Source organism: Stegodyphus dumicola, chromosome 5 (assembly GCF_044657685.1).
Source record: "Stegodyphus dumicola isolate Sdum_Otavi_A_Nest chromosome 5, ASM4465768v1".
NCBI classification, from domain to species: domain Eukaryota; kingdom Metazoa; phylum Arthropoda; class Arachnida; order Araneae; family Eresidae; genus Stegodyphus; species Stegodyphus dumicola.
The window spans coordinates 205357356-205370822 of NC_140772.1; the positions used below are offsets into that span (position 1 = coordinate 205357356).

The window sequence follows — 13467 nt, forward strand, 5'->3', positions numbered from 1 at the left end:
CATAATTCTTCGGCGGCTTAATTAATACCTTTATTTCAATAGTTTTCATTAAAATAGACATAATTTGGAGATTATCTTAATTTTGCGTACGAGTGCATTATTATTATTATTTGTAAATTTATTCATTACAGTCATTTACAGGTTCAAATTATTTCTTCAGTAATATTTAGTTCTCTTACCCAATAATTGCTTCATGTATCGTAAGAAAATCGTTCAGATTCTTGTCTCGCACGAATGTTTAACAGTAAAAATTCGATTATCCTTTTTTTCTTTAGATAATCAATTTTTATTATCCGTCGGTAACTGAGCTAATCTGATTTACCGAATAGTTCGTAAAATTTCATGGGCCACGATATCTGGATTTCAGCAGAAAACTCTCTCAATATAAATCCAAAAATAGGACATAGAAGCTTGCTAGTTACATTAAAGATATATTTTATGGGTAGAGATTGTTTTTGTTTCATTCTGAATATTTACATACGTAATAATAAACAGAATAAGGAGATTTGATTTTTTTAGCCCAAAGGGGCTATTCATTTTGTTTTGGAATTTTGCGTTGTAAATTTTAAATGGCGTTTTATTTTTTAAACTGTTGCCACCAGATATTATCGCCCTGTGTTATATTTAAACGAACGAAACTTCAATGAATTTTTTATTAAAAAACTTAACGATTTCAAAGCGAGCAATGGCAACACTGTACGAAAAAAAAAAAAAACATTTTTATCTCCAGCACGTGAGACTGTGTATCGGAAATTCTAAAGATCGGCTCATTGCGATATTGCTGTTAAACTGAATTTTACGGTTTAAATGGGAAGAATAAAGGCAGCACACAAAACGTAAAAAACCTCCCCTTTGGGCGTAATGTAAAATCTGGAGGCCTTTAGTTTTTTTTTTTTTTTTTTTTTTTTTTTTTTTTTTTTTTTCTTTCCATAGTGCTATATACTCAGTTAAAGCTAATTCTACGCTATCGACTGCTCTTCTGCTCGTAATGGAAGGCGGAATTTCTGTTACCCTTCAGATGATAGTCCCAAGACTAACATATAGTCGATAGATTCCACTGCATTTCGGCTGTTATTTTGCTGCTCCTTATTCTCCTGATCCCAGAGGATCTAAATCAGGGCTTCAAATTCGTCATGACCAAGAGGAAGACAGCATCTGTCGTTGGCAAAGGTATCTTTATAGGCCAGCACGAGTTTTGATAAGCTCCATCTCAATTTTTATGAACAACACGCCGAGAGACGGAATAAAAAGGTGTGCTTCAAAATTTAGTTCAATCTCTCTCTTAATTTTAAAACCTCTTTTTTAGGACCTAGTTTTTGTGCATCTGATAAGTGTTTTAAAACTTCTCTCATAGCGGTGATTTTCTGCATATGTCGTCAACAATTCTTTTAAGCCTAAAACGGCTATTAGTCTCTAAATGCGATTTTGTATCGAATCATTATAAACGCGTCGTATCGAATCATTATAAACGCGTCGTTTGACTTCCAGTCTGCTGCCATTCGGTAAGGATTAAGCAACTATCTGAAAGCAAGATGCAGTTCTTAAGAATATTCGTTTCTTACATTTGAATCGGATTGATTTAAATAATAAAAATGCGTTAAATTCACGATATTTGTAATTAAAAATAATCAACATTTCCACAAAATGACGTTATATATTTTTAAGTCCAAACGGGCGTTAGCCCAGAAGGGCTACTTGTCCCGAAACGGAATTTTGCGTCAATTAACTGTAAATGTCTGTTTCACTTTTCAAATTGTTGCCACCAGATATTACCGCATTGCATTAAAGAAATTGAATAATGAAGAATTTACATGAATGAATGTATGTTTCTCGCCCTGTGAAAAACAACGGCACTTAGCCGTTGAAATTGAAAACTGTGAAAAACACCAAATTTTGAATAACGTCGTTCTCCAGCCGAATATGGGCACTTGGAAGCTCGAATTTTGAATTTCGAATTTGTTTTACTGTTTTCACATTTTGTAAAACTGTAAAGAATTTTTGATTAACAAACTCAACGATTTCAATGCGAACAATGGAAACAGTGTACGGGGGAAAAAATTTATCTCTGGAGCGCGACACTATCTATGGAAAATTCTAAAGATATGCTGTTTTTAAATATTTTTAGCCCTAATGGATATCAACCCAAATGTTCTCGAAACGTGTATGTGTGTGTAGATTTTTAAAAAAAAAGTACGTCTGGGCGAAATATAAAATCTGAAAGCTTTCAGACTTTTATTATTATTATTTATTTTATATTTCGTAAAACTTTAATAATTTTTTATTAATTATATCAACTAATCGAAGGCAAGCAGTGGCAACTTTACGGAATATATATTTTTACTTCCAGGGCTCGAGACTGTCTATCGAAAATTCTAAAGATTTGCTGATTTTTAAAATTTTGCCATGGAATTGAATTTTATGTGGTGTAACTGCAAAGAACGTGATGTTTAATAAACGAAGTTAACACACAAATAATGAAAAGATAAGTGGGGTTGTAAGCCATCTTACTGAGAAAGTGTTACTTCTTTATTATAGTAGCCTCCAAGATTGAATCTCCAATCAACCGAGATATTTCGCCAGCTAGTGAAGCATGAAAATAAAAATAAACGAAAACAATGCACAATAATAACAAAAGAAATCTGAAAGGTTTCAGATTTTAATTTACGCCCAAAGGAGCGTTTTTTTTAACATTTTGTGTGTTACATTTATTTATTAAATATCAGGTTCTTCGCACTTAAACCAAAAAATTCAGTTTAACAGCAACATCGCAAAATAGTTTTAAAATTGAGCATATCTTTAGAATTTCCGATACTAAATTCCGATACTAATACTCGCGATACTGTACATTTTCGTACAGTATCGCGAGCTGGAGGCTTTTTTTTTTTTTTTTTTTTTTTTTTTTTTTATGTACAACGTTTCATTGCTTCCTTTGGAATCCTTGAGTTTGTTAATCAAAAATTCGTTAAAGTTTTATAAAATACGAAATTGATATTAATCCAAATTTCAGATTTGGGCTTCCACATGCTCATATTCGCAGTAGTATTACGTCATTCAAAATTCGATGGCTCTAGGTACCGTTATTTGATCACAATGCGAGAAATAGATATACATTTATGCAGATTTTTCATTATTTTATTTCTTCAAATATAATGCAGTACTCTAACGTTTGGTGGAAACAGTTTGAAAAGTGAAACGGACATTTATAGTGAACCAACGCAAAATCGCAAAACGAAAATAATAGTCCTTCAGGGACAAAGCCCCTTTGGACTAATAATACTAACACGTTGTTTCCTAAGAATACTTTTAATAATCGTTATGACGAGGCCACATTACCGAAACTGCTTTCAATAATATCTCAAATCATCATTTTTTCCTCTGTACTTTCTCCACGTAAAAGATATGATTGGAAGGTATGTCGATCCATGGCCCATTGTTTTTTATTACTCCGCTTGGCTAAACCCCTGCATTCTTTCCATATTTTGGTGTGAATAGTCTTTGTTGGATCTACAAAACTGTACATAATGGTTCATAGTAAAGTAACAGTAGCCAGCTTCCTCGAGTTGCTCCGTTTTATGTCCCTACCAGCAGTCTGAGTAGATCGTTGATCCATTTTATACACGTTGAATAATTTTCTCCATGAATATACTAGCATCTCTATTTGAAATCTGAACGACAAAGCACTCGTTATATTCCCGGTATTTTCTTCCAAAATTCCACTGGTGTAGAAGTACTCTGCCATAGTTATTCTTACATCGGAAAAACAAGCTTTCATTAATTTTTAACTATTTTATTGGGACCGTCTATTCATCCACTGAATTTTTGCATCAGATGTATGGAACACATTTCCCGCATTTAATTATTCCAATGAATTGTAGCAATTTCACGCATATTAAGTTGTTTGTTACAGCATTTGATGAATGCCAACTCCTCTACCCAAGAATACATACTAAATCTAATAGCAGTGACTAATCATATTCTTGAACCACTGAACCAATTTCCAACACGGAGGCCCTCTTTTTTTGTTATGATTTTTAATGTTGAACCTCCAATGATTTCGTGGTTAACATATAGCTTCATGTTGTAGCCATTTTCGTGTACTCGCTGTTAAGTACAAAACCACTTTCTTGGGGAAAAAAAAATGATCCACCTCTTTTCATCCACCTCTTTATTTGGTAAATTTGTAGAGTGATTAGGATTATTTTGAAGCAGGAGACTTGTAAAATGAGCAATGCCCTCGCCAAGACTCGGACCTCTCGAATACGCGCCGAGTGTGTTGACCACTACACAACGAAAACATGCTAAGAAGGCAGGAGAAATACCTTATATATTTTCCCTTTTAAAGGGCGACTGGGGATTAGGAAACCAAATCGCCAAATCCTGGTGGTGGAGAACCATCATCCAACACCTTTTAGTTCGGGCGCCACTGTAAAGTCATTAGGATTGTTTTGAAGCAGGAGACTTGTAAAATGAGCAACGCCTTCGCCGGAACTCGAACCTCTCGAATACGCGCCGAGTGTGCTGACCATTACACCACAAAGGCATACTAAGAAGGCGGGAGACATACCTTATAAATTAAAAACTGTTAGCTGCATATTCACAAAAAAGCAAGAAACTTTAAAAAATAATAATACGAATTCGAAACTCTTAACAAAAATGAAACACAATATTAATATAAGAACACATGGCAAGAGTAAAAATGCAACATGCATGAAGAAGGGTATAAGAACACGTGGGAGATTTTGCCGAGATATTTCAATTGATTATCGATTCAATTTTGGGGGCCTCTATAACAAGGAAGTACCAAGAAAACTGATCATTGATATGATAAACTGAGAAAAGACTGAAAACGAAATGAATGTCAACACATAACACTGCATCGGGAATTCTACATGGTATCCGGACATAATCCCGACAGCCGAAATCCCGACAAGCCAGAATCCCGACAGACGGAATCCCGACAAGCCAAAATCCCGACAGGGTCGAAATCCCGACAAGCCAAAATCCCGACAGGGTCGAAATCCCGATTGTCCAATATCCCGACAGGGTCAAAATACTGACACGGGCGAAATCCCAATAAGGCCTAATGACCCCTTAACATACTTCCACAGCTGCAAGTAGTATATGCTTTGATGACTAGCAAATCTGAAGAAAATTACAAAAGATTATTCCAAGATTTAATTGATTTCGCTGAAGAAATTAATATTGAACTGAGGCCACCTAGAATCATTAGTGATCTAGAAAAGGCAGCTATAAATGCTCCGCGCACTCAAAATGCTGTCGAGGATTGGCACACAGAAGATGGGAGACCTTAATTGGACGGGCCATGTTGGCGTTTATAACATCATAGAAGGATTTCAAAAAGAACAGGAGCATGTGGAATACCAAGTTGAATTCATTCTTCGCGGAGAACAACAACCAAAACGTAGGAAGGTAGAGGATGACAGAGAAAGGAGAATTATGACTGTTGTGGACGATCGTGATGTGTCACTGTAAATATGTCGTTTGCATGTGTAAGTGATGTTTTCTTTTTCTTAATGAAAAGAATTTTATAAATCTTCATTTCAAATTTTAACGGTCATTTCAATTTGTTAAAAATTATTTTAAGTAATGACATAATTTTTATGATTTTTTGATTTAAACTTTTAATTAGTAATATGTAATAGTTAGTTAAAAATTGTATTTTATTAACCTAAATTGAGTGTTTGTATTTAGATATTAACTTGTCGGGATTTTGGACAGTCGGGATTTCGACCCTGTCGGGATTCTGGACACTCGGGATTCTGACCCTGTCGGGATTCTAGCTTGTCGAGATTTTGACCCTGTCGGGATTTCGACAGTGTCGGGACTTTGGGTTGTCGGGATTTCGGCCCTGTCGGGGTTTTGGACAGTCGGGATTCTGGCTTGTCGGGATTTCGGCTGTCGGGATTATGACCCAGACCCATTCTATATATATGCTGCTTTTAAACTTTTACGATTTTGCTTTGAATTTTATGTAGTATAAGTGCCCCCCCTCGAAAAGAAAACAAATGCTAATTAGTAAGCTAAAAAGACAAAAAAAAAAAAAAAAAAAGGTTTAGTTAAAAATCTTTGACAAGTATTTGTTAAACTTTACCAAGCGTTTGTTAACCCATTTTTTGGGAGGAGGGGGAGGGGATCATTAAAATCTGAAAATGTCAGATTCCCTCCCCTCTGATGACATTTTTATTTCTCTCTTATTTGTGTATACATTTAATGTATTGCGTAACGCTCATTTGTGGCACACGATATAGATATTACTATGCATAAACTGGGAACACTATGCTATTTGTTTTGAATTGCTAACTTTTTTTACTCTTATTTTTCATCGGCTTGTATAAGAACAAGGAGTGAAAGTGTTTGTTTCAGATTTCAGTTCTAAACGAAATTAAACAAATAATTAAACAAACTGAGAAGTGGTGAACAACATATCTGCCAATGCTTTGATTTAGACCAATACTTGTTTATACTCCGAATTTAAACTTTAAAAAAAAAAAAAAAAAAAATCAGATTTGAATATTTGCTCGAATTGATTTCGTAGTTATATTTGTATTTAGAAATTTTACAGTATTGTAAAATATTTTTAAAAATAATTGTTGCATGATGGCGCTTTTTTGCATCATACAATGCGCTAAATTTATACGTAGAAGCACTCTTTCAATAGCCTAGTGGTTAAGATAGCTAGATGCTATTAATTTGTCCTGGGTTTGAACCCAGGCAAATGGGCTGGGCTTATTGCATGGTTGGCTTACATTGTTTTCTCTATGAATATGAGTCAATTTCCCTTGGGAAGTTCTCCACGAAAGTAATCCTTTCTCTTTGGCAGGTATTCCTCGTGAGCTTTGCCATATTACCATAAACTATTAGTCAATATACTACTTTTACAGTACATACAATATACTAGTACTAGCAATCAATATTCTTTCCCGTATGCTTTTACACAACAGTACAGCCTTCAGAATCGCTGTGGAGATCAATTGTTACATAAAAATTAAAGTTTTGTTCTCGTACCTCGTTTCTGTTATAATCTGAATAATATTTATTTGTAAGTTATACTAGTTTATATTCATTTCGAAGTTATACTATACTAGTTTTCGCAAGAACTTATTAAGGTATATTCTCTCTCTTTCCAGCATGCCTTCGTGGTACAACGGTAGCACACTCGGCGCATATTCGGGAGGTCCAGGGTTCCAGTTCCGGCGACGGCATTGCTCATTTGTCTTGTCTTTTGCCTTAAAAAAAAATCTCTACAAACTTATTGGTAAGATGAGCAAATTAAATTGAAATCTTTAAAATTCCAGGTCTTCAAATATTTTTCTGCTTCAGGCAAATTTATAATTTCATATAAGTTGAAAACGATATTCTGCTAAAACTTGTTATTTGGTACTTGTTAATAAAGAAATCACAAACAGATGCCTAGATGGGATTTACCACGGGATGCAGAATAGCTTTATAAACGAGTTCTTATTATCGTCGGATCATTTCAGCTAAATGATAGTGAGTACGTTACAGTCTCAAAAATAGTTTGAGTTTTAAAGTTTGAAACAATGAAGCCTCGGCCGATATAAAATTGATCAGCGTTTCCTCATTCAGTTCAACCCCTCGGAACCGTCTCTACGTTTTACACAACAGGACGTAACCCCCTTAAATAGCTGTATTAATAACATACCGCAGGCGAAAATTTTATTTCGAAACTAGGTATATTCAAATTAAAATGAAAGCTTTTCTAGATGGAAAAAAAAAAAAAAAAAAATACAGTTTTTGCCGCTCCTTCTAGTTACAAAAATAAAGGCAACCACCCTTTATAAATTCTTATCATATATATATATTTATTTATTTATTTATATTGTTACGAATTGAAATTTAAATAGCTAATTTTAGTATAATTATAATTAGAATTGTTTTGTTTCCACGTGCAATGCAGCGCTAGACATATTTTAAGAAAAAGCTTCGCCGGAAAAGTAAAAATACGGGAGCATGTGCATTTAACATTGAATAAATGGATAACTCGGCAATTTGTATTGAAATTGAAATGTATAAAAAGCCAGAGAGAGATCATCTCAGCTCATTTGCTTAGTTACTGTTATTGCGAATTGGAGTTCCGTGTGAACTGAGATAAATCGGAGTTAGCTTTATCTTTAGATAACGCTTTGCACTGCGTTGTATTTTAACGTTTTTAGTAGTTTAAAGTTTAATTACTGATTATACAGCGTGATATTTTTGAACGCTTGTACGAATATCACTGAGGAAAATTACAACATTCTGTTATATTTCTTTTGTTGAGGATAAGTTTTATTAACCTTTTATCGGACTTGTGCATTCAACCCTTACGAACCCGCAAGCACACGACAATATATTTATTTATTTATGTGCGTATGTATAGAAGATAGTTACTCTCCATTATGTATGATAATTATGATATCATATTTTATTTTTGTAAATAATCAAAATTTTAGCATACATTTAATTTAGTTAGGGGTATCTTCCATTTTCTGCATGCTCTATAAAACCCTAGCAAATCACAAACATTTGCATTCCGTTTTCTAGAATTAAAGGGGGCAGGTGCCCTGGAATATATTTCATGCATTGCAAATTAAATTAGCGCAAACTCTATGCAGGAAAACCAACATTACCTAAATGTTGTTTCGATCGCTAGATATCAGTATATTAACTATAATACATAAAATGTTTTTTTGATGTTAGAAGAGGCTTAGGGCCGTCATTTCCTGTTACGCTCCTAAAGCTTTTATCATTCATGCCACTTGTCAAGTATTGCTTCGTTGCTTTTTCATGAGCAGAGGCCTAGCTAGAGAGGGGCAAGGGTGGACATCTGTCCCCGGGTGCAGCACCCAAAGAATGCCAAACTGATTTTGTGAATTTTTAAGATGAAACGTTTTCTATTCTTGGTAAACAGGAGAGGGGGTAAAATTTTCAATTGTCCCCAGGCGCTGAAAACCCTACCTACAGCTCTGTCCATGACACTTAAAATCATTAGTTTAATTTTGTCAGCCAGCGTTCAAGCTGTTACTATTCTACGTATTAGAATATCTTTAATTCATACTCCAAGTTATTAATAGTATATCAAAAAAAATACTATTAGCAATAGTTATACAAAAAAAATTCAAATATTATATACTCTGTCCTTTGTACTGAAACTTATGTTTTCATTTTAAAAGCTGGACAGTATATTCTTTGCAAATTGCAAACAGTTAATTCTAGTAAAAATTTGAAATGTTTCTGAAGAAAATATTATATCGTTTAAATTCTTACAGCAGCTCAAACTACAGTAGAATATAAAATATTAAAAGGAAATTTGCCTTTTACATTTTTAGCCCAAAGGAGAAATTTGTCCTAAAGGGCTATTAATTTCGTTTTGGCATTTTGCGTCGTCCACTATGAAACGGTGCTTCACTTTTCAGATTGTCGCCACCAAATATTAGAGCTCAGAATTATATTTCAAGAAATTAAATAATGAAGAATTTGTATAAATGTATGTATGTTTCTCGCAGTGTGAAAAACAACGGTACCCAGAGATATCAAATTCTGAATAACGTAGTCTTCTACTCCAATATGGACATCTGAAAGCCCAAATTTGGAATTTGTTTTATTGTCTATTTCACAGTTTTTAAAACTTTAAGGAATTTTTTATTAACAAACCCAAGGATTTCAAAGCGAGCAATGGCAATGTTGTACAGTAAAAACATTTTATCTCCAGCACGGGAGACTGTGTATCGGAAATTCTAAAGATATGCTCTTTTTAAACAATTTTGTGATATTGCTGTTGAAGTGAATTTTATGGTTTAAGTGCGAAGAACATGATATATAATAAATAAAGATAGCATACAAAACGTTTGAAAAAAAAAAAAAAAAAAACACACCCCTTTGGGCGTAATATAAAATCTGAAGGCTTTTATTAGATTTTTTACTTTTTACTTTTTCACCCGCTGTTCCTTTACTCTAATGCTTTATAACTTGTCACCGAAGACGTACAGGTGCAACTTAAATCGTGATTCACGAATACAAATTGTCCCAAAAAGCCAAATAATGAGGAACTAAATTTTCATTATTTTTACTTTTGTCTTGAAAATTAAAGGTGAGAAAAAGAATGCGAACAATTCTTCATTATCTATAACAACAAGAATATATCAGTGGAAAGAGCGGAAGGGAAAAATAATAAAAACTCACCTATTCTACAAGACACTATCCACGTGTAAACATTGGTACCGCTCCGATGACGAACACGTGTTTTCTGTCAGGAAATCAGTCGATGATTTCGGAGACGACCTCGCTTGGGAGGCGGTCCTTCATTCAGTCCCGCCTGCGCATAACTGGCCTTTGTGATTGGGTTTGATCATCGGGTCCTTGAGCCAATGAAATAACGGCTGAGCTAAAGCAATGCTTTTTGGACTGGGAGACGATGGCTTAGTGTAAAAAAAAAAAGTTCTTTTAATATGAACGTTTATTAGATAAGTTATATGTTTCTTTTTTCGCTTGATAAAAAAAATATGTCTAACACATCCAAGGCGAAGAGCTCCAAGGCGTGAAAAAAATCGATAAAGCTTGATCGGAATTTTGACGACTTCACCGATAAACCGCACAAGGAGAGAAAAAAAAAATTCTATGTTCTTTTTTCTATGTACGAATATGGATGGTGTTTGATTATTAGTTCAAAAAGGCTTTGTCGCTGAAGGACTATTGTTTTGGTTTTGCGATTTTGCGTTGAATCACTATTAATGTCCGCTTCACTTTTCAAACTGATGTTGCCACCAAATGTTAGAGTCCTGTATTATGTTTGAAGAAATTAAATCTGCATAAATGTATGTATATTTCTTGCATTGTGATAAAACAAGGGTACACAGAGCCATCGAATTCTGAATGATGTAATTCTCCTACGAATATGGGAAGACCAAATTTGAAATTTGGAATTTGTTTCATTATCGATTTCATATTTTGTCAAACTTTAACGAATTTTTGATTAACAAACGCAAGGATTTCAAAGCGAGCAATGGCAATGTTGTACAGAAAAAAAAGAAGAAAAAAAATGTTGCCTCCAGCGCTCGAGACTGTGTATCGGAAATTCTAAAGGTATGCTCATTTTAAAATTAGTTTGCGATATTGCTCTTGAACGGAATTTTATGGCTTAAATGTGAAGAACGTGATATTTAATAAATAAATTATTAAATAACAAAATGTTAAAAGAACGCCCCTTTGGACGCAATTTAAAATATGAAATCTTTCAGATTTTTATTTTATTTTATTATTAGTAATTAGTATTATTATTAACATTTCGAATCTAAATGATGGTCAAGAAGAACAATTTAGTTATCGATTGAGCGTAATTACTCGTGGAATCATCAGCAGAAAACATTAAAGCTTGTCGTAGAGCATGAATATAAATGTAGTTCAGCAATAGAATTTTAAACGTGGCTATTGATGATCAAAAGGTTGATAGCCGAATATGCATCGGCAATTGATAGGCATAATTAAGATCCCATTCATTACTTGTTTGTTTGTGCTTGTGGCTTATTCCACCCGGTGATAACAGATCACGTCTTTGATATCAGAGCAAGCCCACGAAATTCATCGTGGTAAGGAGTCAAGACTGAGCCGATCGTTGGCAAGAGCTTTAAAAGCACCTTACAGGTTACAGTACGATGTTGCTCAGTTCCCCCCCCCCTCAATTTCGATAGCGAGCACCCCGACGGGACGGGTCCGAGTGTCTCTCACCCCTCTTCCCCTATCACCATCCTCCAGAGAGGACTTTCGGCTCGCTGCATATTTAGAGTGCCCCCAATGTCGCACAGACACTATACATTTACAAACATCCATACCTTCTCCGGAAGTCGAATCCGGGTCCTTCGGTAAGGCAGTCAGCGTCACTAACCACTATCCCGGTTGGGTAGCCCATTGATTATTAAGAAAACTGATAATTGTTATGTATAGCGTTACGCAGACTTCAGGGTTAATTATATCTGTTGTTCAGTTTCTTGACAGGAAAGATGAGACATTGTGTATGAGCGTTTAAATGCGGGCTCCGTTAAAAGTTAAACAATTAGATTGTGAAAATAATTATTAATTATTCTTGTTTTTTTTTTTTTTTTTTTTTTTTTTTTTTTTTTTTCCCGATGGCGTTTACTTGCTTATAATAGCATTGCTCAAGGCCCTGAAGTCAGAAAAGGCCAGGAGTGGTGGCCACTTCATTGTGGAGGCACCTAATAGGCGGCGGCCGTTACGTCCTGTGAAGGGACAGACAATTTTACATTCATGCCTTCTCCGGGATAAAAAAATCATTCTTTCCCTATCTATTTCAGTTGCAAAGAGGAAGAATGTCTTCTGTTGCCTTAATGAAAAAAGACAGCCTCAGAGGGCTGCTTTAAAAGAAAAGGTTCTTTGCGCTTGACTGTCAAAATTAGACAGAAGAACTAAAATTTAGGGAAAGAAGGAAGTATAGTAAATAAATTCGATGAAAGTGATCAGCGGTAGAGGTAGCTCTAGCTTGGCGCCATTTTATTGTTTGAATGGCCCTTGGACTGAAAAAGAAGTGTTTTTTTTTTTTTTTTTTTTTTTTTTTTTTTTTTTTTTTTTTTTGGATGAAGAGAGAGGCAGACAAGTAGAGGTGATAAGAAAGTAAAATGAAGAAAAGAGAAAATTCTAGCAGGTGTTCTTAGAGTTTAGCGCTGTGAAGAAGGGGGAGGAGGAAATGAAGCGTTGGAAAAAAAACAAGAGTAATGCTGTGATAATTCTTAAGCATGTGCGAAATCAACGATAACTTACGGAACACGTCTCTGTCTTTTGGAAGATGATCAGTTGAATTGAATTATTTAAAGTATAATGCATAATACCCTGTGACGAAAGTGCAACTATGTGTACTCTGTGTTCCTGTTACGATAAATACAATGTGACAAAATACGGAATTTTTGACTCCAAAAATTATGACTAACAGAAGCTGTCTTCAAGACTGCTCCTTAATGAGTAAAGGAACATTCAAATTCCAGACTTAGGCTACTTAAAATCTTGGCTTTCGAACGTTACGATGTAAAATTAGCCCAGCGAGTTCCTGTCTCCGAAGTACTGTTTCAGGCTGATATTTACCGTGACAGACAAACCGATTGCACTGTAACAGACCAGTGTTTAGGACAGTAAGAAACAGTGTTAAGAACAGATTACATAAATTTATTGCAGACTGACTCTCGGGGGGGGGGGTTACCTCTCAGCATCCTGTAATTCATTTTTTAGCCCAAATGGGGTTAGCTAAGAAAGGCTATTAGTCTCAAAACGGGATTTTGCGTTGAATCACTTTTCAAATTGTTGCCACCAGATATTATCGACCTGTGTTAAAGAAATTAAATAAAGAATATGCATGAATGTATGTATGTTTCTCGCATTATGAAAAAACAACGGTACTTAGAGCTATCAAATTTTGAACCGTCTGGAAACCAAAATCTGAATTTT

At 34.7% G+C, this 13467-nt stretch overlaps 1 protein-coding gene across 1 annotated transcript in view; it reads right to left on the reverse strand.

Annotated features, from left to right (window-relative positions):
- The window catches only part of LOC118202259 (helix-loop-helix protein 1-like), a 64101-nt gene extending 53836 nt beyond the window's left edge, over positions 1-10265 (reverse strand). Inside the window, exon 1 of the mRNA XM_085817580.1 lies at positions 10201-10265. The gene's annotated coding sequence lies outside the window, so the exon portion shown is untranslated. The remainder of the gene's footprint in view (positions 1-10200) is intronic.
- Between the last annotated feature and the right edge of the window lie 3202 nt (positions 10266-13467).